Genomic DNA, 27,700 nt, shown 5'->3' on the forward strand with positions numbered 1-27,700 from the left:
CTTCTATGCTCAACTGACATTCAATCTTCTGTTCACCATGACCGTGTATGTTCTTGCCATCCCTATCTTTGAATATCACGAAGCATATTCGTATAGCAAGAGCCCCGTCGTCATGCGTTTCCTGGAAGACAGGGACGAGATAAATTATCGACCATACTAACCGGTGGTTTCAGAGTAGAAAAATAAAATAATCCCCAGGGCCATGTTTTTGAATAAAACTGCAGTATATAGTGTGCGTGTGCTGTGTTGTTGTTTGTGCTGTTTATCTGTGCAACGGCACCTTGGGTGTGTTTGTACCATAATGTCTATAAAAACACTGGTTACTTACTGTCAAGGTACATGCCAGAAAAATTGTTCAACTCGAAAAGTTTTAATTCTAACAAGTTATATTACTATATTGTAGTGGGATTTTTCTTCGTTCTGACTGAGCGCGTTCTCCTGAAGTCTGGCTATGACTTCAAGTTTTCTACTTTTGTGCTTCCATAATTTGCCGACATAAAATTGTTGTTCGGAAAAAGCGAGGCCAAATGTCAACCCGCAAGAATGTCGGCATCCTTGATTTTCAATTTGCAATTAGAGAAGGCTATAATGATGTCATGTCATACACGGGCACATGAAAAAATCATGGTTGAAGAGGTTCGCCGGTAATTGTGTGCTGTCACGCTACGTAGGATACATTTGCCGACGGCTGACAACGTCATTATTTTTCTTCATTGCAACAATCCCTTTACATTACAACGTTATCTATATTTCTTTATACAGGTATTTTTGTGTACAAAGCCTGCTTCAAATTTTTGACCAGATCAATTAGGTGGCATCAATTTTTTGTATAAAAGGCTGCCCTAATCACGCATTGTTACATCTGCTAGAAGGCACCACCACTGCTGCTTTGCAAGTAAGAACGTACAACTCTCGGGTTTGAACATTTCCTTTTGCACTCAGACAAGGGCATGCTTTTTAAAAATATTCAGGCTACCATGTAAACGTTTTTCTCAGCGTGCTCTCAAATACCTTATTGATCGAGGCTTAAGATCGCTCATCGAACACAGCAAAAGTTTAATTTTGCAATGCAATAAAGTACGCATATTCTAAAAGCACATTTCTGTTCTGGGAGACGTCCTGTTACCGTTAACCACAATAATATGTGTCCACGGCAGAATTCAATATTACGCATTGGTATTTGATATTGTAGCTAGAAATGCGTAAACGAGATCATTGCTTCCAAAACGTGTAGTATTGTGCATGTGCGTATAATACCATCACAATATGAGAATACTGTTTTCATACGCCAGGACATGTTGATTTTGATTTGATTGTAGGCTTTAGCGCGCCGACGCAATGAAGGTCATGAAGCGCGCCGTGGTATAGGGCTCCGGATTTAATTTCATGACCTAGGGATCTTTAGCGTGCGCCGAAATGTCATACACACCGGCGTTTTTTCTTTCCAGCTCCATCAGAAAAGGGGTGGCCGCCGCATAGAATTGAACCCGCGTCATCGTGCTCAGCAGGGCCCCGAGTGCGTGTATTGCACAATATTTTCGGTATCAATTTGTGTAGCTTACGCAATATGTTAGGTAATTCAGGGAGCCAAGCCGGCTTTTCTTTTAAAAAGCAATGACCTCACGAATAAAAAATATACATTGATCTTCCCAACAGAAGGCACCAAAAAACATTGGGGAGCGCAGCAGTGAGAGCTGGCGTAAGCGACAAAACGCGAGTTAAATAGGTGCGCAGCAGCCACGAGAAATGTTTCTTATTAGAAATATGTGTTCTGGAGTATATCCAGCCTCCCTATTGATGAAAATGGGGCCAATAAACTTAGAAACAACAGCATAGAAAGAGACGCAAAGACAACGACGAATAAACAAAGCTATAACAAGTTCGGCTAGGAAAAGCCAGGATGCTTTGGCATAGAAAGCATTTAAAAACCCTGACCATCTGCACTAACGTGACACCTGTGGAGGGGCGGAGCAAGCAGTGCATTCAAGTATTATAAGTCCCGCTCTAGCGGCATGGCGCGAGCTGATTGGGCGGCGGAGAAGCGGCGGGGGAAGGACCAATCACGCGCTTGCTGAGGCGGTGGCGCCCTCTCTTGCGGTGAACCGGATTTGAGTGAAGAAATGAGAGGCAGACTTGCCGCAAGTTTTTTTCGTGTCACACACGCTGCAGCGTGCTAAGAGGTATGCTTTACAGAGAAAACATTGCGTTGGAAACCAATTTTGAGGCGAAATTTAACTAATTAAATTTAGGGGCGAAGCCCCTGATGGGCTCGGTCTGTCGTCGTGCTTTGTCGTCGTCGTATTCGTCGTCCTTGTAGTCACAGTACTCAAATATCCGAACACTCGCTTACGCCTTGTGCTAGAACGTAATGCGTTCTAAAAAAACAATTGGGTATCCTTTACGCCTCGTGCTGCAATGCTTCGTAACGCGTACTGGAAGAACACCGGCACTTTCGTTTACTCTTCGCGCTAGAACTATTTGTGCGTCAAATGCACAAGGCTTTTGCACGAAAGGTGTATACCTCAAACCCCCAAGGCTTTCATCTCCGTTGGCAAAAAAGCCAAGGCACCAAGAACATCTTACACAATGCATGCTTCGCCCCTCCCCATGTTTCACGTTAGTGGAGATGGCCCGGGATATTTTATTACTGCAAACAAATCCTGCTCATTCCTGTATTTTAAATTAATTTAAACCCTTTTAGTTTTTTTCTTCCGGTAATATCCATCATAGGCTTTTTTTAGCTGCGAATTCTGTTATCGTGTCGGGCAGCAGCGTCTCCTGTCGTTTTCGCCTCATGCACGCACTGTACTAAAATACCGGTACACATGTTTTCAACGCCTCGCTCAAGTACGTTTTATATCCATGGCCAAAAGCGTGTACTAAAAGAACACACAGGGACACTCGCTTTCCAACGCCTCGCGCTTGTATGCGTCTTGCTTCAAAGACACGAGACTTGTACCGGAAAGCTATGTACTTCAACCCCGAAACGGGTGCATCAACGTGAGAAAAAACACCAAGGCGCCAAGAATACACTTATACACTTTATCGTTCACCCCTTCCGTGGATTCAGGTTAGTGAAGGTGGTTCGAGATTTTTTTCACCCTAGACTGACAACTTGATTAACCGTGGCAGGATACCACGACTTCAGGAGACGTCGACAGCCCGAGTGCTACGGTGTTTCACCCCAATTACCTTAATGCAGAGAAGAGTTTGTATTTCTGTCCTCAATATACTAAATTCTTAGAACTGCGGCATGTGCAACTCATCTCAATTTATACAACCCTTCAGAAAATCTTCCTTGTTAGTTTCCTTGGTAGAATTTGAGCTGGGAGAAACGTTACCACTTCCAGCAAGAATATACCACAGTGCTCTTATGAACGCTGTAATTAGTCACCTGCCTAAATGCCATACGAAGGACATCGTTAACGACGCGTTGATGAAGCGTTTTCTTTGACTGTGTTTTATGTATTCAAGGCTTAGCTCTGACATTCGCTTATTTTGGGCAAAGTATTGAAAATTATTACGAGTTTACCATCCTTGCCTAATCTGTAGGAGACTTCGCCCAAAGTAAAAGCCAGGTATTGACTTATTTTGAAACATTCAAAGTTCAAAATATCCAAAAAATACATTGTTTTTTTACAGCAGACTTGCCTACTTCTACTCTTCCGGCATTGAAAAAAATGATGGCTGGCAAGGCAACTATGCTGCTTGTGGTTATTGCCACCTTTTCGTTGTTCGGTGAGAAACAGTTCTTTTTCTTATTACTCTTTCTAGATAACGCAAATGGACTTCAAGGAACAGAGTTTAATTTTCAGTCATTTGAAATCGAAGTTCATATTTAAACAGAGCTGCAAAAAAGGAATGATTTTTAAATCTATTGGGGTGTTTAACGCGCTGAAGCTACCCCTGTTCTTTGATACTCGCCGTAGTGAATGGCTCCGGAATATTTTACCGCATGTGGATGTTTACGTGCTTCAACATCTCGAATCACGGGTATGTTCGCTTTTTTCCTCCATCTGAAAAGCGGCCGTCACTACGACATGTCAAGGGTGGTCGACCAGCGTTGAACCCACTTAAGCTTCCCGTGGCACCAAGTCTGCCAGAACAGAGGCCCTCGCTATGCATGTAGCGAATAAAAATGGGAAATGAGGGGCTCGTTGAAAATAAGACAGAAATAAGAGTTGGCAGTCAAGAAAACCTCGGAAAGCAAAAGGGAGGATGTGGTAGGTTATTGAAACAGATAAAGACTTTGGAAAGAAAGAAAGTGGAGAAAAATGCCCGCCAGGTGAGATCCGACCCCACAACAACCCCGTGTAGTGCGAGTGGCGCTGGCTACCACCCCCAAGCACAGGAAACAAAAATACCTAAACCTAAGTACCCCAGAAAGTGGAGGGGAAAATCGCCCCGCCGGTAGCGTAGTGGTTATCGCACCAGACCGGTATTCCGGAGGTTGTGGGTTCGAACCCTACCTGGCGGGTATTTTTTCTCCACTTTCTTTTTTTCCAAATTCTTCATCTGTTTCAATGACCTACCACATCCTCCCATACGCGCTTATGGTCGCACAACATTTGGTAAACGAAAAATACAACTAGCAAGAGAGCTCCGTGCTAACTTTTGCAGCTTTTTTTGCTCGGCCAGCAACAACGCCATCATGTTACTCGCGGCCCCTTCAGGCTCTCACTTCACGGATTACCCATGCTGGAAAGTTTGAAATTTATTGGCACTTCGTTCGAAACATTTCGTTGTATTCTTCGCAACAGTTATTTTTAGGAGACAACATGGCGTTAATATTGTACTGATGCTTGTTTTCCAACTACCCTAACGGCATTGATCGTTGCCAGATGTTTAACTTGTATTCCGTAGCTATTTCTTTGCGATGAAAGCTTGTGTGCCACAGGCCCACCCTCGTCTCGGTGATTATGCCGCAATGATGAATTGTATTTATACCCTCATAAAACCAATCGCTTAAGGTTAATAAATATCTCTATTACAGTGCACAAAGGAAATGCCTATGCCGTAGCGGAGACAGAAGAGAGTAAGTAAAATTATTGGCTTCGTTTGTTCTAGGCATGCCCACGACTCACCTTACTATTTCTTATTCTTGCAGGGAGCATCGAAAGTGGTAGGAGCGGTGTCCCAACAGAAAGCTTTGTTCCCGAAGGTGAGAGCACTTCAACACATAATTGCAGAGAAAAATGTCTAAAACAAATTTCTTTTTTGTTCAGGCCGAGCCGAAGAAACTGAACGGGCTTCGCAGCGCCTGGGCGGGTGTAAGAATGTTTTGGTTTTTTACACTATTTTTTGTTCAGAGATAATAACTGAATTTTTTTGTAAGTGTATATCTTTACACTAACGAAAGTATATGAAAGAATGGTTTCAGGAAGGAGACAAACATGCATAAATACTTGTCACTCAGTTTCATAAGGTAACCACGTACTCTCCGGATGGCAAAGTAATTGCGTGTAGTGTTGCATCATATTATATTGAAAATACCTCGCACAGCTGGTTCGATATATCATAGAAACCACCAAAAAGAGTCATTACAAATGGTGATTAAGAGGTTAAAAAACGGCTGCCCTAAAAGTCCTTCCCGAAGATGATGCATTCAACGTTTTCAGCAAGGATGCCGAATCGATCGTTCAGGGCACACGGGCTGTTTATCTCTTTTGAGGCAGGCGAGGGAAAAAACGCTGATGTATCAAAAAACGCTGATCTATCAAACGCTGATGGCGCGCAGTCACGATTCACACGGGGTCGAATATTGTCTGAACTGCTTTACGACGCTGCGTCTCAGGGCCGAGATGTAACTTCGTCGTGTAATACGTGATATGCTGCTTCTGTAATTAGCCTGGTTAGGTCACTCCTGAAGGCGTGAAGAGATGTCTCTAAGACATGTTTGGAAGCCGAAGGCACTGTGACATTTCCTCAGTCAATCCCTAGTTAAGCAGAGTCAATGTTCGCGTGAAATGAGAGGATGCTCCTCAGACGTGCACACCTTAAGCCTAGGGTTTGAACCCTATACTAGAATGCACATACTTTTTACATTTGTTTTTGTACGCTATCAGCCATTTTTAGGAACATCGGTTAGTGACGCTGACGCCTGATCCGGATATTCGCTCTAGGGCATTTATATGCTTGCGTTTAAATGAATGCGCGTGCCTGCGGGTCGTTCAAATTAAGTATTAGTGCTCAATTCAGATGAAAAAGTTCTATGAATGCAAGTCAGTAAAAAAACTTGCCACGTATCTGCCCAGATCCTTGGAAATGACAACGCAACACGATATTCTTCTGCGGCCCCTGCCACTAACTGCCTCTATTCCCTTTCCCACACCCTCATCACACACTCACCGATCTGTCTCCCACTTTCAATAATAGGCATCCTGGATAATTCCTGAAGACAATTCAATTTTCTTTTGTGGCATGGCTAGCGGGCAACATGCTCGTACCTTCGGGTACTGTAATACCGCCATAAGTTTTAGACTCGGGCGGGCCCACGTTCTGTAGTTTTCCCTGTAAACTTTGTTTTCAACACATATTTTTTTTTCCTATCGGGAGCATCAAGGGTACATATTTCTTCAAACAAAGGAGACTGCCCAGTACTAGTTATGTGAATTTCGGGCCTCAAATATGTGTAATGTTTGCTTTGGTGATCTCCAATGTTGGCCAGTATCAAGAAAGGTTCCACACTTCCATGTTTGCAAAGCTTTTGCCTATATAAAGTTGTCGTACAGTTTTCCTGTTATTTATTAGCCGTTGGCTGAATCGAGCGACAGACTACCAGACAGACAAAAGTACTGAATTTTTCGGATTCATGAATCCCAAAAAAAGGCTATCGCTGTACATTATGTACAGCGATAGCCTTTTTATGTACATGAAATGATGTACATGGAAATATTTGCCGTTGTATTTGCATTGTACGCACTGTTGTCCAGGTCCAGGGGGTTGGAGTTTTGTCGCGCTGCAGTACTGCAGCTTTCCTCCAGCCCCCTGATGTACTTGTACATGTATTAAACTGAATATGAATCTGAATCTGAAGATACTCTATTGTGCACGAGTTCACGCAGGCGGGCCTTGCTCGGCATTCCGGGGTACCAAAGTAATTCGAGCGAAAGGCCAGCTAAAATTTCGAATGTATGTAGTATGATAAATGCTATCTGCTTCGAAATCAAAGTACTGGTTGCATCAAGCCACTGTGAGGCAAATGCTAAAGCAAAAAAAAAAACAAGAATAGGTCTATTGGTGTTGTTTTAGGTATGTATTTTAATTTCATGTCCCCTGGGCGCCCTGCTGTGAAATAAAAAAAGGAAAGGTACATAACGGGAATTGAAAGCTGGTAAAAAGGTCAACTTAAGTTGCGGATTGAGACGCCAACAATGCTAATGTCCTGGGGAAGGCTTCCGGTGCGCCTCTCAGCCGGTACGCTGTAAGGCGAGGAGCCTGTTTTCAGCGGCAGGTGAAAGAACATCATCGCAAGTAAAAAAGACACTAGATTCCAGCGCTCTCTACGCCCTTTCACTTGAAGAGCTCAACTGCATTCGGGCACATTCTCCCATCTAGAGAGGTTTGTTCGCACATCCATAGTCTGCATTGTTATTTATGCAATGAAGGCAGCCATCGACGACCATAGCCGTGACATGCGTGTGTGTATGATGCGGCGTGGTTCTAATTGTCTGGTAATCTGTAGTACAGGCTTGCACACATTTGGTATAACTGCATATTTGCTCTAAAACAAAAATATATCAATAAGACAGGTTCTGAAACACTAAATTATGGAGGTGCCGTGAACGCATGAGGTAGTGTTAGAGCTATTTTGCAATCTTTTCGAGAACAATAAGTTTTGTATTTCATGGTCATGTCCTAATCCGAACTACAATGTTTTTTTTTTCTACAGCGAACCTCAACAAAGGGTTCAACATCTAGATGACAATACTGCCTTGCCGCTGAAGGGTAATGTTTGAGTTTGCTAAGAGACCAAGATGCATCACGCCAGTTACCCTGAAAACGGAAGCGTGCTTCAATACCGACATTGTTACCCCATGAATATGCGGCGAGATGGCCATAAAAGGCGTGTGATAACTATAATTTGTTGAATAATCGGTTGCACTTTGCACATGTTTGGAACTGTAGTAAAATGTTTTTCTGCATCGAAGTTACCGTCTTCAATGTTTTATTTTAGATTACGAGAAGTTGTGAGTCTACGACAGGCTTAACCGTACACATTTTGCTACGAATATTTTCTGGAGCGATGAAAATACATGTTTTAGTGGGTGTAACAATTTTCATAATTAGGGCAGCATTAAGATGGCGTTTCTATTTGTAAAACATCCACGTCAAATAAAACTGTGTTAGTTGTTTACCTTGTATAGTGTTGTTTATGTTTACGTTTTGTTAAACTAACAAGACAAGAGCATTTTCAGCAAGGTCACTTCTTTTTTTACGAATTCATGCACTGGTGGAACTATAACCGTTGCAGTGCATTTGACAAACAATACCTTAAATTAATTATCAATCACGGCATACCTCCTATGCGCAACATTAACGAGACCACTGGCGTGCTCAGAAATGGAGGCTTCTGGAGTCACGTTTGGAACGAAGTCGCAACGGAACAGCTTTCTAGCACTATTATTGGCTGTCCACTAAAACAGTCAAAGATTTTAAAGCGTTACCAGGCTGTTTTCCTTGATTGCGGCGAGCTCGTCACCCGGGCATAAAACTTACGGCAGCAAAATGGAGCAGGAATATCAAAATCCTTTCCGCAAGAAGAACAGAAGGCCCGAGCTCAACACGTGCTTAAAGGATAAGCTCAGCAGATATAAACCTCAACGAAAGCTCTTCAACCTGCCTTCCTTTTTCTCCCCGTAACACTCCCGTCAAAAGCAGAACTTAAGGGCTTCAAGGGCCTATCCTTCAGACAAGAAACTAGAGTCACAATCTGAAGATGTAACCTTCAAGCCTATGCCAAGTGAGCCACCGCAAACCTCGGGAGAGCATTAAAAAGTCCTTAAAATAAATGCCCCCCAAAAAATTAAAGACCTTTCTAAACGGAAGAAGGGTAAAACATGAAGCTTTCTCCTCACGCTTTGTGAATATCCGTAACAGTCTAAAATCTGCTTACTGGAAGCTTACTGCTCCCGCTCATTGGCAACCGGAAGCTTACTGCTTCCAGTTGCCAATGAGCGGGAGTGTGGTTCCCCGCAGCGACAGCGGGGCGCCATTGGCAGCCGGAAGCAGTAAGCCTACGGTCAAACCGCTCTCACTCTCGCGGTATACCACAATGCCTCACCTCGCTTCCACGAGCGTCCACGGGCGGCACTACATGTTCCGGCGACCACGCGCTCGCAGTGTCGCGTTTCAATCCGTGAGCACTGTACATCAACATTGTGGTTCCACTTCGGAATATGTTGAATGGCGGTTGTGTATACTTCTCATGGATTCCACTTTTCGAATGATAAATATTATGTAAAATTTCAACATGAGGTTTCATGTTCGATTTTTCACGTCCGACCATTTACTTTTTTTACTCATGCTACATTGACGATCCCAATCAGCTAAAACCAATCGCGCGGCCCTATTTCGTATGTTTTCGAGGGTATCGGCCACCTCTTTGGTGTACGGATCCTGAAAATAACATTGGTATTGCAACATTCGTACTCCAACAAGAAAGCCCAAACGCATCAACAATTCACCGATTAGAAAAACGCCAACTTCGACGCCTTCTCCTGCGAACTGGCACTCTTCTACAACACTTTTCTACAGTCATACTCTGCTCGCGCGGACAACGCCAATTTGGACTTATACAAAAAAGTAATTCGGAACTTAAAAGGAAATATATTCCTACTATCCTTGTCAATACCGCAAAAGTAACCAATGGTTTATACAACGCCTGAAGCGTCCAGTCAATAAGAAAAAAAGTCACAATCCGTAAGCAAAGCTTACAAATAGCCCTAGAGCTTGGCACCTGTACCATTCAAGCGCTACCGAATACGTTTTGCCACTGAAAGCCTCCAAAGACAGATTTTTAGATGCGAAGCATCTCATGCACGGGGCTGTGTCCCTCCCTCCCTTGTTGTTTTGCGCCGTCCTCACTCTACTGCACATGCGCGTTTCTTCAGCCCCGTCAGCATTTGGGCTGACGTCAGTGCAGTCCACTTTAAAAAGAAATACTTAGGTGGCGCATGGTTTGGATTCCATGACTCTCTGGCCGCAACGGGAGGTACGTAGCACTCTTACCACTGCGCTACAAAGCAAGATGGGAGCATGTGCTACGAGTGGGCCTAATGTCGTTCACTCATTCAAACTTCATCAAGAAGCTACTGATACAATTAAGGCACGCGAAGCTGAACGTCAACAAAATGACGAACTGAAAACTTTAGAGGAGGATGTTGAATTTCCTGCGGGAAAGCTGTGGCGGGAAGCGCCACGCGCCTTGCAGCTCAACAAGAGAAGCGAACGAAGAGGGCGGGCAGCGGGGTAGGAGCGTTAGCACGCAATTAAGAAAGACGAGAACCAGGAAGTGTTCAATCAGGTAACGAGGGTGTCTCTCTCTTCACTGTCTCTACAATTCTCTATATTTCTCTACATTTCTCTGTCTCTACATGAAGGTTCACACTACGTTCCTATTCTTGCTCCGATGAATGAAACCGCATAACGGCAACACAATTGAACCTACACAGAACCCTCATGATGCTTCGCATTCTCCTCATGGTGCCCCACGGGAAGATGGTGTAATTGTTTTCGACTGATCTATTATCAATTGTTCAGTCTAGCCTTCGTAGATTTTTTTCAAATTATCTCCCCGCCAAATCAACAAATGCAGCTCCAGCTATCAGACGACGACAACAAGCTGATTGAAGCTGATAAATGTGCTACAGTCCTTAACAATTTTTTTACATAAGTTTTTCCGCCTGCCCGCAATCTTTAGTTTTACGAAATTGCCACAGCAGTTCGCGACTGCAATGCCCAAAATACAGAATAATGCTGATGACATGGCTAAGGTAATCAGCTCCATATAATTATTGTCCTTGGCCGGTTGCGATGAAATCAGCAGCAAACTGCATAAAAACACTACTTTCATGGGAATCGCAACACTAAGGGTTATCTTCCAGCAACAAATCAGTACCAGTGAAGTACCTTACGATTGGAAAAAGGCTCAAATACCTCCCGTTCATAGGTGTGGTGATCGATCAAAAGCCTCTAATTATCGCCCAAGCTTTTGGACGTTATCATAGCAGCCAATATAATGAATTACCTCGAATAAATTATTTTGGTTAATCTCACCAACATGATTTTAGAAAGATATTATCATGCGAAACTCAGCTATCAGGATTCACCCTTGATATCTTACAACATATCGATGGTCATCTACAAATTTACGAAATCTTCCTCCACTTCTCGAAGGCCTTGGACCATGTTTCACACAATCACCTACTTGCAAAGTTATCTACTCTGAGAATTCTCTCAACCCTGTTACCCTGGATCAAACATTTCCTGAAAGGTCGCATACAATACAAATCTGCTAACTCCTATGACTCCCCCATCTCGTCTGTTACATCCGCTGTCTCCCAGGGAGCAGGCTTATGAATCCTGTTATTCTTAATCTACGTTAATGACCTGCACTCCAATACCAAAACCAGACTTAGTCTTTTTGATGCTGATGGCGTCATAAACAACGCCATTCATAGCATTAATGATTCTATTGACCTTGAAGAAGACAGAGACACTTTCACTTCGTGGTGTGAAAAATGGCTCATGCCTCTTAATAAGTGTCAATATATGTCTTTTTCCCGTAAGCGTAGCAGTAGAAATCACTCATACTATTAAAACTCGAATGAAATAACTTTAACAGACTCCAATAAATATCTCGGCGTTCACTCCACATCGTCATTATCTTGGGTTACTCATATTTAAACAACATGCGCACACGCCTCACGCACGGTAGATTTTCTTCGTCGCAATCTCAGATCCGCATCGCCCGCTAATGAACAATTCGCATATAAGACAACGTCCGGCGTAAACTGGAAGGTGATTCATGTATCTGTCACCCAACGCAAGCTTATCTGACCTATGGGTTATAAATCTATTCAGAACCGTGCTTCATGCTTTATTATGAAAACAACTCGCCTATATCCAGCATCACTTAACTAAAACAAACACTCGACCTTCCTAGCCTCGAATCACGTTGTATCATTTCGCGTCTCTGCATGCTTCACGATTTCTACTATCATCCAATCCCAAGACACCCTCGTCTGCAACCACACCCTAGAATCTCCCCGCGCCTCAACCACAGCAGTCCAATCGCGCACATTCACTGTCGCACATCTGCGATGAAAGATTCTTTTTTTCCTAATGCAATAACCCTGTGCAACAATCTCCCCGACATTATTGTTTCGACCACCAACCGGAAGCCCTTGCGCAAAAACTAACAAATCATTTTACCTGGAAAGTTTTTTGAAACTGGAACTCTGTCGTTTGCAATGTTTAGTCATGTGTATTGCTTGCGTGCCTTTATTTTAATACCTGTTATTCGATTGTAGTACTACTTGCTTCTTTCTGGGCGTTGTTTCTTTGTTGTTCTTGTACACAATTTTTCTCCTTTTTCTTCCTTCCTTTTTTGTGATGTCTTATGTAATGCTTCGGGGCATTTGAGGCTTCAATATATAAAATGAAATGAAGAAAACTATGAGTGCAATACGGTTGTTCTTCTAGGTTGGACGGAGGTTTGCTGGAATGTTTTGTCACAAAACCGAACCCACGTGCAGCTACACATTTTTTGTTGTGAACATGCATAGTTCGCCTAACCAACGAATAAATAACCTTCTAGTGTTTTATATTCCCTGGCCGTTCCTAAAGCGTTATTTCTGCATTACCTATTGAATCGGTATGAACATCTCCTTAAAAAGGTGACGTTAAACACTTCTTAACTTTCAACGATATTTATAAATAGGCACTCCAGGATGATAATATATTCAAATCATCCTGCAGGTATTCGAACACTCTGTTTAGTTCGGTAAACTAAACAGTCATTCGCCAGCATTTCGAGTGAAGATTTGAGGCCAATAGTAATAGCGCTTATATATAACAGCTGCAACAGAGGGCCCACAAGTAAACCCTGATATGATACTGAGGTCACAGGAACATATCCGGAATTACCACCATTGAGAACAATGTACTGCTGTCGTAGAAAGAGATTCTGGGCTATGCAGGCAATAACAGATTCATTCAGTTTATAGCCGAGCAATGTACTAACAAGAAGGTCATATGGAACAACGTCGAATGCTTTCTTGCAGTTCAAGAAAAATATGGCATACCTCCACTCCGTGGATGATGGCGAGGGTGCGGAGTACGGGTTCTCAAAATGACATCGAAGTTGCGCCCAGAGTCATTCGTTTTGCGCCCCGACCGTCATTCTATTTGAGCCTTGAGTTGCACCTTAATTATTCCTTAAACGAAACTGGAACTCACGGCTCAAATATAATTTCGTGCGTTTTCGCTTGGTGGTGGTGTGCACATGGGTGGAGGCGGACGGACATTGGGAGGTCCTAAAATACTCCGCATTGTTACAGGCGAGGGAGTAAGCCGTTTGGGTCTCGGGTAATAACTCACGGTCGTAGCCCAGTGCGTAAAACGACTGACGCTAACTCTGTCTGGTTTAACAGACACAGGCTCGAATGCAGCCGGTGCATGTGTGATTTTTTTGCGATTATAAATGGTATATGCACGGACGCAGACAGACACTGTGTGGTCATAAGGTACTCCGCACCTAATACAGTCAACTACTTTACACTTATCTATTGATACAGCCTAATCATGCGCGAACTCAACAAGCTGCGTTGAGCAAAAAAAACGTGATGAAATACTTGTAGTCTAGGACACTGGAGATTATTTAAACAAATGTGCCATTTCACAAGAGTAGCTGAGCTCATTATCAAACACCGCAACTAAACTAAAACCTTGTCATTGACAAGGCTATGTTGTTATCGGCAATTTAAAATAATATTTCTTTTTTAATAGCCAGTCTAAATCAGATCTAGAAACAGTTCAGGGCACAAAATTGAGCCTACAAATGCAATAACTTAACATCTTATATGTTTAGAACAAACAATATATTGCAATATTGCTTTTCGCAGTAATAGTGTCAGAAGAATTGCCCGAAACTTACGCTTTTGCGCTCCCTTACCTTTTTTCGGTGGAAATTCTTTGACACGGCGCCGGTTGAGCTCCTGTGTGTTCGTCGGTTGCTCGACGCCCTTGAAGGCCGAAAATTTTCGATGAATCACGGCCATCTCTGCTCGTACATTTATGCCGGGTTGATGTGTGAATGCTTTCGGTTTCTCTAGGGGGCGAATAGCCGCGAGCTATTGCGTCGACGTGGCCGGCGAGCAAGGCGGGGTAGCGCAACGACTGGGAAGGCTTAGCTTACCTGTCGGTGTGGCACAGTCTCCTTGTGGCAAATGGTATAACGATGGTCTAAAATGTTAACTGGTTATGTTCATTGGGTAGTTGCACCTTCACGGTTCACACAGTACCACTCATTACTGCTTGACACACGAAGTTCTTTCTTTTGAAGCGTATAAACCCCGAGCGGAAGAAACACCTGTCTGCATCGCTCGGCTCACTGATGGCTTTTTCCTCGTCGAAGTACGCACACTGGCCGGTCTCCTTGCAAACGCAATTTGTATATCAGATCTCGTGCCCAAACGGGTGCCGTTGTTTCGCTGCACACCGCGTACCGAAGGGATGACCTGAGACCTTACATCATCTGGTGTCCCCATGAACTCTGGTTGCAAATACTCTGCGGCCGTACGGTTGCCGCAATTCGGCTGAAAACTCCTAACCCAATAAAAAACGTACATTTTGGGGCGGTACTTCGGCCAGTCTCCTTGTAACACCGATTGCCCGAAAAAAACGAATATTTTGCCGGCGGAAGCACGGTTCAGCACAGAAAGAGGGAGTGCAAGGCAGCCGCACTCCGGTCAATCTCCTTCCGACGAACAACTCTCACAGGAATACAAATATTCTGAGGCGAATCCCTTGCCGTGCTTCGGCTGAACACCGTTTCCCGAAGGAAAAACGCATGTCCTAAAGTCGCATGCCGGCCGGTCTTTTTCTGAACATCGACTACCGAAAGTGAACGTTATGCCATTCTGCCTAACCTAAGCCGATTTACTTTGGCCAGGGATTTACTATCCTGCCTTTTTCTGGCGGACGTGTTAAGCCCGTTTTCAAGTGTGGGCCGTCTGGCAGTTAATGGCCGTACTCCGTTATTGTACGCCGTTAATGGCCGTACTCACATGACTATCGAAGTGCCAGTCTCCGAGAGCCAGATAATCGCCTTACGTTAATGCGCCCAGATTCCCGCCGTAGAGATCCGTTTATTCGAAAGCCACCCGTTTGTGGCCGCCGGAGGTCAGCCGAGATACGGTCATCGGACTCCAGCTGGACTAAAGCCGACAGTAGTTCGGCCATGCTCGTACATTGGAGCTCTGACACAATACGTTTACTGTACTGAGGCCGCTGGACGACCACTGCATGCAGCGCAAGCAGATGACTCATTCACACTGTGCCAAAACAGAAACCCCCCATTTTGGGTACACTGCACCCACACCAAAGTGCGCCCGCGTGCCACCACCAGCCGTCGAGCCTTCAGCGCCGCCTTGCTTATTGATCAGCCTCAGTTGACAGCAAAATTCATTTAATAAAGACTGCTCTGACTAAATGACTATTGAACTCTTCGATCCTCTGAATAAATCGCATATTTTTACAAGAGTTGCTTGACTAGTTTAGTTGTATATGCCTTCACGAAGCGTTTTCGTACTCCACAAAACACACAGGAGCATTCCATTCAATTTCCTTCATGCAAAACGTACGTCTAGGTTTTGACCATTTTTCTTAGAGAGAAATTTTATACTCGATCAACTTTTCTCTCGAGCTTTCAAAGGGCTGATTCTAGGAGAGATCAAAGAAGTACATTTATTTTCAATCAATTTTTGGAGTTTTTGTGACGAGTTACGTACATACCACATAATAGCTACAAAGAACTTATTTTCCTGTAATGTCGCGCTCGTTAGAAAAATAGTAGGCGTGTTGTGCCTATCCGTCTTCTTATGGTGGCTGCCGTTCTATCCGACTTTGTGGTCACGCTACGAAAGGCGTGGCTAGAGTTTTATAATTTGCTTCAAACAAATAACACAACAGTGGGTAGTATGCATGCAGCAAACCTTGCATACTGCAAAGAATAATACAATATTTCATTGGTCGAGTTTCAATGCGTAAGGGTCTGAACCCCTCTGACGCGAACTTGCGGTTCGGCCCTATGTATACGCACCTTCATCCAGCTTTAGAGTTAACATGGCATTTCTCACACGCCCCTCGAGAAGAGCGCCAACCGCGCCTTGCGCTCGAACCCTTCCAGTGGCCACGTTTTCGGCCTTTCAGCAGCGTCAATCGCTGCGTGTTAGCCTTTTTAAAGATGATAGTCTTTTTTGGGCTACTTAAGCACCGAACTTATATTATATCCGTATGTCTGTCTGTCTGTCCGTCTGCAACTGGATTCAACCAGCCGGCCAAACTGAAACGAAAGCTACGCAATAGTCTTATTTACTCACAGCTAAATCTTAGCGACTAAGTCCGGTGCCAGTTTTTATACCGGTCTACATTGTAGAACAAGTCATTGCGCAAATATAAGGCAGCATATCAATAGATAAGTGATATTTTCAGTGTTTATTTATGACAAAAATCATGCAAGCTTGGTTTTTGCGCTAGCAAATGAAATACTACGTCAACAGGAAAAAAACGTCGCCTGCTGTTGCCAGCATTTCCTTCTGGCGGCATTTAAGAAATCAAAACACATTAGCAACGAAAATGTCCACTACATGGGATCCACGTTCCGCTTGGAAAGCTCCTGGAGTAGGGCAACGTGGTTTTATAAACGTTGTAGTAGGGTGCCTGAATTCACGCGCGGCTCCGCCGCACGGCAGCGCTGGCGTCGAGACACCTGACTTGGAGCAGCGGAACTCGGTGATTTTAAATTGACTTGAGTGACCGTCTAGCGTGCTTTCTTGGGAGGAGCGAAACAGGAGAGGAACAGCGTGAGAGGTAGGCGGGAAAAAGAAAGGAGGCCTTAGAAAGGGTGCCAGCTGACTATCGTTTTTCGGCGACATTTACAACGAAAGGAGCAGATACGCGGCCATTTTTTGCTACGGCGATTGACACCAAGAAAAAACTTTTTTTTACCCCGCTATTCCCATTTGCTTAACGATACCCACAAATAGCCACTTTCCCCTGGGTCTCAATTTATTTATTTATTTGACACGTACTTGCTTCGACTTTACACGCATTACAGTAGGGGATGCATGAAAGTAAGCAACAAATTTGGGAAAAATAACAAAATATTTGTACAAAGCACGGAAAAAATCGTCATTATAAACAATAAATGCACTCATATTTTGAAGATAGTTTCACTCTTGCATTGATCTAAGCAGAACGTATTTGCGCAAGGCGTCATTTTAAGGGAAAGTTAATATTTTCCTTAAGAATTGTGGTCCTACTTTGGTATATGTAGAATGTCACTTGGACTCCAATCATCAATTGAATTTTCCGAATGATAGATACTACTAAAAATCTAGAGTAATCGCCACTTCCGAAAAACCTGGTGAGAGCGAAGCATTCAGTGCAATATTGTATTCATATTCCCTGGCCGTCCCTAAAGAAGTGCATTTACGCTATACTTATTCAATTGGCATAAGCGTATCCTTGTAAAGTAATGTTAAGACACTTTTTACAATTAACGACATTTCGATATGCCCACACAAGGATGTTATTACGTTCAAATATTGCTGTAGGTACTCGGAATCACTTTTATTATCTATAGTCCTGTCAACTACAAGGTATTTGCGAACATTTTGAACGAAGATTTCAGGCCGATAGTTATACCACTTATATATACAGCAACAAAAGAGGGCCCACAACGGAGCCCTAAAGGAATTCCCGAGGTCACGGGAAGATATCCCGAAGAAATTCCGTTGAGAACGACCGACCGCTGTCTTAGACGGATACTGGGTTATCCATGCAATAACCGATTCATTAAGTTATTGCCCCGCGATGTAAATGGCACAAAAAGGTCAAACGGAACAATGTCGACTGCTTTTTTTGCAGTCCAATAAAATAAAGTCAGCAATTTTATACCTATTAACAACTAAAGCCAAATCATGCGTTAACTCAACAAGCTGCGTTGAGCAAGAAAAACCCGACGAAATCCGTGTTGGCTAGAAGGCTGGAGATTATGTGTAACTGAATGTGTCATATCCGAAGTGTAGCCGAGCTCACCTTCAAACACTGACACTAAATTGAAATCCGCGCTTCGTCATTGACAAGGCTCTATCATTATCGCAAAGTGAAAATAACACTTCTTTTCAAATAGGCAGTCGTAAAATCTGATGAAAAAATACTGCAGGGCATGAAGTTGCGCCTAAAAATGCACGAGCTTAGCCTGGTATATTTGTAGTACGAACAACATCATAAACATCGTTTTTTGCAGCATTATTGTAAGTACAATTGCTGGAACATGCGCTTTTGCGCGCCCTTACATTTTTTTGGTGGGGAGTCTTTGATACGGCGCCAATTTGAGCTCCTGCGTGATGGGCGCTTTCTCGACGGCCTCATAGATTAGTTAGATTTGGTGAAAAAGGGCCATCTCGAGTCGGATATCTATGCGAGGTCGATGTCTCCAATACTCTCTATATCTTCAGTGGGCTAATTGCCTCGAGCTGATGCGTCGACGAGGCCAGAGATCGAGGCGTAGTACCGCTATGGCTGGCGAGGCTTAGCTCACATTTGTTGTGGGACATTGTTATTGTGGCAATAAATGGCATTCCGATGGCCTAAAAGGTTAGCTAGTAGTGTCCAGTGGGTCCTTGCACATTGTGAGTTCACCTAATACCACTCATGGCTGCATGACGAACGAAGGTCGTTTATGTGAAGCGTATAAACACCGAGTGGATGAACAACGTGTTTCATTGTTCAGCTGCCTGATGGCTTTTTCCTCCCGGAGGGAAAAAACCAACGTACACCGGCTGGTCGGCTGTACACCGCATACCGAAAGAATGATGGGTAACCTGTGACTTTACGGCAGTTGACCTCATCCTGAGCCACGGTTGCCAAACATTCTGCGGCCGTTCGTTAGCCGTTATTTGGCAAAAGGCTGCTAACCGACTAAAACGCGTACACCTGAGGGCCGTATATCGCCCGGTCTTCTTTATAACGCCAGTTGCCCGAAGAGAACGAATATTCTGCCTCTGGGCGCGGTACTCGCTGTAGAAAGAGCGAATGCACGGCAGCCACACTCCGGCCGGTATCCTTCCGAACACCAACTGCCACAACAATACGAATATTCTGTGGCCTGTCGCTTGCCGTGCTTCTGCTGAACGCCGCTTTCCGAAAAAAAAATGAATGCTGTAAGCCCGTACGTCAGCCTTTTTTTTTCTGAACATTTGCCACCGAAAGTAAACTGAATGCCTCTCAGCCGGGTGCCTGCCGTTGTGTGTGTGAACGTGAACGGCCGGAGAAATATCGAAATGCTGATGGCCAAAAAATTTCTCCATCTTCCCGTAGGGGAACCCTGGGTAGTATGCGAAGCAGTCATGGGGTCGACTCAAGCTCCCATTAGTTTTCAGTTCGATCGCGGCGTTCCGAGAGGAGAATGAGGGAAGCGGAGTGCGCACGCGCGTCATTTATACCACGTAGCTACAGTGGCGCCCACAGCGGAGTATGCAGCAGCTACCGTCGCGTCTCTAACCCTAAGCTGCTTCGCATTATCACGCGCGGAGCCGCAGGTGTTGCCGTTGGTTACGCAATCCCGGAAAGGAGAGGAGCCTCAGAGACGAGAAGAGGAATGCCGGGGAGGAGAGGAGCGTCGCAGAGAAGAATAGGAATACCTTGCATACTTCTCAGGGTTCCCTTACGGGAAGATGACGTCGGTGGTTGAACGCGAAGCTATCTCATGATACACTCTTTGGTTGGCCAATCCTTAGGGGCATCCTGCCACAGTCATCATTAGCGGTGCCTGTCCAGGCATGCGCCGTGGGGGTGTGGACGCCGCACAACGGCGCCCACACAACGGCGGAGGGAACAGGCTCGAACATAACCTGCTTCGCATCTAAAATTGGCTGTTCAATGTACGATGAGCGGCTGCGAAAACCTGTACGCTGGACGGACATGCCAGAAAACGGCCATAGACGGGCCCGTCTTGAGACAGTTTCTGCGCTGCCTGCGTATCTGCCAGCCGGGTACCTGCCATTGTGTGTGTGAACGCGGGCGCCTGGAGAAATACCGAAGTGCTGGTGGCCGAATTTTGGCTGTTCAACGTACGATCAGTGGCTAGCAGAACCTAGATGCAGGCAGTACATGCTAGAAAGCGGCCATAGACGGGCCGGTCCTGGGACGCACTTCTTGTGCTGCCTAGGACAGCTTCCTTGTAAACCGAGCACGAGCGTACGCAGCGCAAAACGGCGTACCACACTCACGGTCAAGTCACATTCCTACACAGTTTCTCGAGAGTTGTCTTCCCTGGTAAATGATCGGAAGCAGTAGAACAATGTAGTAGATCAAGAACGGTTTACGCTGTTTTGAGAGCGACAGCCCGAAATGGTGCACACATGTTTTCGCCAACGGGGGATGTAGTGGTAAAGCGAGCCGCACTCACGCAGAAGGTAGGAGTCAAAATCGCTGTCGCTTGCGGTGTCAGGTGAAGCTTGCACAGCGAATTTGTCCATCACCTTGTGTTTTTGTGCCGTTCAAAAACCTCCTTGCTTCCCATTGTACCCAAACAGGTGTCCTTGGTCAGGATTGCCAGGTCTGGCCCTTTGCCAGAAATCTGGCGACGTTTCGACATCTGTGGCGAAGGATATCGCTGTGCCTTGTCGAAATATATCTCTGGAGCCTTGGCTAACTACTAGCTCCTCTAAGCATTGGTGATTTTATATATTTTTGGGCCTTTATGGTGCCCCACTATTCCAAAAGCGGCTTTATATGACCTTTCAGTGCATTTGAACCTTTGAGAGGACGTAAACAAACAAAAGAGACCAAACTTTTATGGAGATAATGGTTATCTAGCAAAGTCTAGAACAGGTCCGAACAAATCAGTCGCTCAAACACACCACCGCACAGCGGTACATACCAGCACAAATCAAAATTTTCGGGCTCTTTTTAAAAACGGCACCCAATGTCGTACGAATGGCCTCAGAGCCTTCAAGCAACCCCACTGGTTTAATGTGCAATGCTCAGTTAGGTTTTCGGGGTGTTTGATATGTCGGGCACAGTTGCGGAAGTATGTATCACGATGTATACTGGGCACCGCAATGAAACAAGACAGCGAAAGAGCGTAAGTATGGTCTCAAGCAAACGCCCCTTCCAAGTTATTCATAATATTGGAATGTTTCACGTAAACCTTGCTGTACAGTAGTGGACCGCTGTCGCTTTCCCGCACCAGAGCAAACGAATAAAATGTGTGATACTGTTTTCAACTTCACGTAATTTCTGAATTTTTTCTGTGAAAGTAATCATAAACTAGTTATTACCACCACCTGTCGGAAAATGGCGATTTTTGTGGCTACTGTAGGCAATTTCCGGGTGTCTTTGTCTCCTGAGCAGCTGACAACCCTGTCCGTGGTTTCCTGCACAGCTGTAACTAGTGCTCCTTCCTCGGACTTAATCTCCGCCTGCGTAGCAGCTAGAGCGTGGGAGCCCGCAACGGCTACAACGTTTCTACATGTCCTCTTGCAGTTAATATTACAATTGTAGTGCTGTGACTTTAGCGCCCCTCTAACCAGTCGACCAGCTGGGGTAGGAAGGCGCTTCAGTCAGAACAAGGGTTGATAATCCACCTGGTTCGTGAGTTCAGCTCCGCATACAAACGTGTCAACCTTGTTCTGTGATAAAATAACTGCAAGGCACCTATTTTCAGTTACAGGAAATTTTCATTCGGCTAGGAGTGAGCGTGTGACTGGCGACAACTACACGCCTCCGAAAGTTGTCCCAATCCAGAATAACGACCGCTCCCAATCCAAACTTAGTTGCGTCTGTCTGGAAAGCAAAACGTTTGTGAAAAGAACGGCAGTTTCAAAGATGCCGTATCCGCGATCGTCGGCAGCAACATAAAAAAGCGCTCTGCTTTTTGTAGGTTTGGCACCACTTCGTGCATTTGCCCAAAACCTGAGCTAAAGTCGAAAAAATGTTTTCGTTGTGTTGTGTAAACTGCTCTTGAAATGAAACCATGTCAAAATTCCCGACAAACGTTTCACACCCCGATAAATTTGCAACGCTCTGCGGGTCATCGTAGCCCCTGTGGACTGGGTTGGTTACTGGCGGTATGGCACTCAATTTTGGGAAAGCAGGAAGCCGTTTGTAAACACGTCACAAACTCTGTACAACTTCCGGGTGCGTGGTTTCTTTCGCCATGGCTGATAACAAAACAGGAAAATCACAGCAGGGAAAGCAAGAAATACGCGAGGATTGAAAAAACCTAAAAAAACCATACACATACCCACCGCTAAAGGTAGCCCTCAAAGTTGTTTCAAAACACTTTTGGGCGCCACTGACGCAACTTGCTTTTGATGCTCCCGGCAAGGAGCATACTGTGAAGTAGTGGTTCAAGAACACAGGAGTATATTCGCTAATTACAAAAGTTGAGGCGTGGCGTTGGAACACAGGCGCCACAGATGATCATCGAATACGGATGGCCTTTCCTGTAGCATCGGTGGCATTACGTTCACGGCTGGCGCTGGCTGTCCTCAGCTGCTATCTCCATTGCTCTCGTTAGGAGCCGTGCGTGAAGAAGTGTGCTGTCCACAACGTCTCTTACAGATCATGCTGTGCAGTGGTAAACCGGTGCCACTGAAAACCTCTTAAGATCCGCTGGTCGTTTGTAATATTGAGACACAAAGGTTTATTTGCCACCTACTCTGAACATCCTGTTGTGAGCAATGCTCCGCCCATTGAGAATAATGTTTATTTTACGATAGCTAAAATACCCAAGCGACATACCTGTTTACGTTGACCTTGCAACATGGCAAAAATTTACAATACTTCGTAAAGTTCCTCTTAAAATCCAGGAGATAGATAAGATGCATAAAAAAGTTAAGATAAAGCTTTAAAACGCTTTAAAACGGTGGCCTGGTTAATCAGATGACCCTATATTCTGTTTACACGCTATTTTGTAGCAACGCGCCTGAATAACATAAAAATAAATGAAACCCTAAATAATTATTACACATTTTCTTACACGAGAGTGCAACAAGACACCAAAATGTCATTCGACCGAGTCGACGGAACAAGGACCGCGATTTATGTAGAGGTTTGCTTATTTATTGTTTGTTTTACTTCCTGGCCGCGTCCAGCTCTGTTATCTGCATCCCAAGCGAAGCGCGTGTTCTATTCTTTATTCTTACTCCGCATGGGCGATCTCATTCAGATAACGAGAGGGTTTCGCCCTTACGTACGCCTAGAATAATCGTCTTTTATCTACCATGTTCTAGATGTCAATCAACGGTTCGAGAACCACGTGCACCGAAAGATAAAACGCCTGCAGAGCAGAAGCTGCGGTATTCCAACTCGCCGACGCTCGCATGCGTACGTCTCTTTGTAGACTGCTGCTTCGCCGCCTGTGTAGTCTTTGAGTTGTTAGGGGAGCACAAGTTTGTTCCAATTAACGTGTTTTCCTCGAAGACAACTGCGTCGGGTTTGGGTTTCTGACCATATGCATTTGCGTAATTGAAATATTGCGACATCAAAAAAAAATAACTGAGATTAGTAACACTGCCACAGTTATTACTGGTGATTTCGAACCGATTTGGTCTCCTTAGAAGAACCTCACGCTTAATGTTTCGATCAGCATGGATGTTCCTTTACTCAGAATATACTTGAACACCACTGGAAGAAGTGAGAAGTTTTTAATATAAAACTTCAATTTCCCATTTTACCGGAACTTTTTGGAAGTCTGCGTTCTTCTAAAACATATTTAAACTAAACGAAGGCACCGGGCTATGCTTTTGCTTTTTAACACCAGAGCTATTTACACTTTCAGTTCCGCCGTATAGTGGTGCCAGAAAAAGTGTGCATAAAAGACCCAGCTAACGAAGTGTGCTCCAAGAAAGGAACGCAGCGCGTTACCGTGGCTGACACGCATACTTGCGCTAAGTGAGGAGCTCACAAAAAAAATACTAACAAACAATACAAAGCGAACGAGAGCGTACGCCTTGTGCGTACCTCCCGCAATCCTCAAACTCGAACTTCATGAACACTTCTCCCGGCGTCTGTGGCGTCTATTTACGCGTGGTCCTCTACTCGCCAGCTTCCTTGTGTTTGCGCCTCAACTGTGAAGCACAGAGCAGCTCATGCTACAGACGCAGATTTCGCGAGTCTGGTTGCCCCCGGTTTTAGCACGTGCTAACGTGGTCCCCTTTTCAGGGATGTAAAAGCTGCCACAAAATGATCCGGGGATGCCAGTCATGTAGAACTTTCAGCGCCGCTATAAGAAATCACCTTGAGGTGCAACAGCCCCGTCTCTGACGAAATGAGAAGGGCCACCAGCTCTGCAGCTTCCCCAGCCAAGCACCAGTATTGCGAACTGGGCCAATGTCTTTTGACAATGGTACAAACATGCAAAGGCAAATAACACAGATGTTATTTCCTACACAAAGATAAATAGGGCGCCTCTTTAAAAATGATTTAGTTCGTGTGCAGTACAGGGAGAGGTTCGTCTATATTCCAGGCAGATTTATATTTCATTGGCAAAAAGACCGGTGTTACCTTCGTAAAAACATTACCTCATTTTGGATGAAGAACGCGTTTCAAATGTCGTTAGGACTGAGTACTCCCGTTTGTCAAAAATGCTGAGCTTGGATATTTTATTCGCGCGATTCCTGAAAGCATTTGTATGTAAAGAAAACCCCGCTTTTCGCCTTTTGTCTTGTCTAACTCAACGAACACCGATGGCCGTCGACATACCTAGTTGCGAAAAAAGCTAATCAGGAAGAATAGGCATTCACATTACAAAAAAACAACCAGGAATGAAATAATCTTTTTGCGCCAAAGCATACGAGTTCGCCCTCCCTCCTGGAGCTACAAAGCCATCACTACGCTAAAAAAATATCAGAAATTAAAACGGGATCGCTTAACATGTGATCAGTTTTTTTTCGGGAATTTTTAGAGCACTATAATTTCCCCTTCGCTAGAAAACAAAAACTGTGATTTAGAAAGTTATTCATTTCTGTTTAAAGTGGGAGATAAAAAGAAGACACAAGGTGGCAAAAGAGGAACTCAAGAATATGATGTTTACCTAAGAAAATTTCATTGGTGCGTCTCGGATAGCTAACAGGTTAGACTAGATAGGTGCAGCTATGCTGGAAAGGCTTTTAGGTACACAAAGAGCACTATTTCACCGGAGAAAGATCTGGTCACGCTGGTGTAGTAGCTGGGGGACATTTAATTATGACTTGCCGAAGCACATTTCGGCCCTCAGTCACCAGCAGCAGTAGAACCCCTGATCACGACGTCAGTCAGGCCAGCAGTACCACACAAAGGAAAGAATCTCTGGCTCCGGACAAGCCGCCGCTAGATCTTGAACTTGGAAACGTTCAGTACACGAACTTTGTCTAGCGAGGGTAGCTTAGCGGTGCTACTCGAAGAGCTCTCGTACATTAAACGGAAATATTATTGGCTAAGTAAGGCCAGAAGAAAAGAAGAAAGCTTCATATAACTGTTTAGCGGGCGTATTCTGTGTTATCGGAGACCTCACGAAAAGAGGGAGCACAGGTTGGGAGTTTTGATCCACAGGACGTAACAGGAGACGTGGAAGAATTATTTAGGGTTAACCAAAGGGTCAGAGTCGTTGGGAGCAAGCTCAACAAGTGATACTGGTTAAAGATACAGAAGCTTATGCACCAACAGCTAGCTATGATGAGGAGTCCGCAGATAGTTTCCACGAAGATGTCGACTCAGAAATGACTGAGGGAACAACATAGTTGACAGTTGTACAGAGAGACATTCAGCAAAAGAAGGCGCATTTTGGAATAGGCACTTGCAATCGTTGAGGAGAAGCACTAGTTGGATTTGCGGAGAAAACTAACCTGAGGGTAACGAACACTTTCTTCCGCAAACAAAAGAGAAGAAAATGGACATGAAAAGTCCCGACGAGATAAACAAAAATACAATTGACTTTATTTTAGGTGACAACCCAGGTATTGCGCAGGATGTGGAGGTTCTAGACAAGATTCGATGCAGTGATCGGAGGATGGTTAGGCTCGAAGTAAGGTTGAATCTTAAAAGGTAAAGCAAAAAATTCGTAAAAAGTAATTAACCCAACATCAAGTCAGTCAGAGATAAGATGCAGGAGTTTAAAATAACCCTTCGGGAAAAATTCGCGCATTTAGACGGTGAGTACCGTGACAGTCTTGACATTCTAACCGACAACCTAACAACAGCAATCACAAAGTGAGCAGCCGCTTTTGGAAAAAGAGGATTAGGGAAACACAACTGGTTAAGTAATTCAGCAACAATGGAACTCCTTGTGAAGGGTGGAAACATGAAATTATCGAGTTATTTCGAACCCATTGAACAAGCAGAGCTGTCAAAATAAACAGAAGCAAGACAAATGACATGAGTGCATACATAGCACTCATCGAGGAAACGTTTGAAAGAGCATGTAGCTTGAAGGCAACAAAGAAAAAGATAGCTATAGACACAGCCAGAATGTACGCACTTAGAGACAAATGACGTAACATTACGCAAAATCGGGGCGAGATAAGGAAAGGTGAACGATTCTACTCCAAGCTGTACGTCAGCAAAGTTAAACAAGGGGAAACCACTGGGCCTGGAAGCTTAGCTTGCAATGCTCCCGCAGTAACTAAACAGGAAGGAAAAAAGTCGCACAGGGGCACAAAAGGAGGGAAAGCTGCAGGCGACGACGGCATAACCACAGACCTTTCGATGGAGGCAGGAGATATTGTACTTCAAAAGCTTGCTAAACTATTCACAATATATGTAAGGACATTAGAGATACGTACCCCCGTCAAAACTGCCACGTAGTTTTAATTTACAAGAAAGGAGATAACAAACATATGAGGAATTACAAACCCATCAGCCTTCAGTTGGTTGTACACAAGCTGTTTGTGACGTTTACATATAACCGCATAAACCATAGCCTCGATTTCCAAAAACGAAGGGAAGACTGGGTTTAGAAAAGCTTCCTTAAATATTTATCACGTTCATGTCAAAAACCAATTACAGTTGAACCACGTTACAAAGAACGCTGATATAGCGAATTGTCGGCTACAGCGAATTAATCACTTCAGTGACACGTTCTTCTTATTAGGTCACCTAATCCCGAGTTCAGAGTGAGGCAACGGCTATAACAAAGAAATCTTCAGTTAGGAAAAAGCTCGAACTAGAAAGCTGGCATAAAAAGTAAAATAAATATTAGAAGATAACACTTTTTTTAATATTTTGTAAAACTAAAGCATCAAAGATGGCCTTTAGTGACTGAACACTGTGTAGAACATCATCTTGCAGTGCTGTGAAAACCGCGAGGCGAAGATCGCATGATTTTTCAAATAAATAATAACGCAGACCTGTTTTGTACAACGAACGTTGTATTGTTGTAAGTTTATGTTGTCATGTTCCCGTCAATTTTTTGAAACACCACAAGAAG

At 44.3% G+C, this 27,700-nt stretch overlaps 1 long non-coding RNA gene across 5 annotated transcripts; it reads left to right on the forward strand.

The window, feature by feature from the left end:
• The first annotated feature begins 783 nt into the window (after positions 1-783).
• Positions 784-8,149, forward strand: LOC144146819 (uncharacterized). Of its 5 annotated transcripts, none has more exons than XR_013317732.1 (6): positions 788-895; positions 3,643-3,738; positions 4,994-5,035; positions 5,108-5,161; positions 5,226-5,270; positions 7,892-8,149. It is a non-coding gene; the product is annotated as an uncharacterized LOC144146819 (long non-coding RNA). The 5 variants fall into 5 exon arrangements; XR_013317733.1 differs by having other exon boundaries at positions 802-895; positions 3,646-3,738; XR_013317734.1 differs by having other exon boundaries at positions 864-916; positions 3,646-3,738.
• The last annotated feature ends 19,551 nt before the right edge of the window (positions 8,150-27,700 follow it).

The sequence above is a fragment of the Haemaphysalis longicornis genome, unplaced genomic scaffold, assembly GCF_048455015.1.
Source record: "Haemaphysalis longicornis isolate Haplotype H1 unplaced genomic scaffold, Haemaphysalis longicornis Haplotype H1 scaffold_7, whole genome shotgun sequence".
In the NCBI taxonomy this organism is placed as follows: domain Eukaryota; kingdom Metazoa; phylum Arthropoda; class Arachnida; order Ixodida; family Ixodidae; genus Haemaphysalis; species Haemaphysalis longicornis.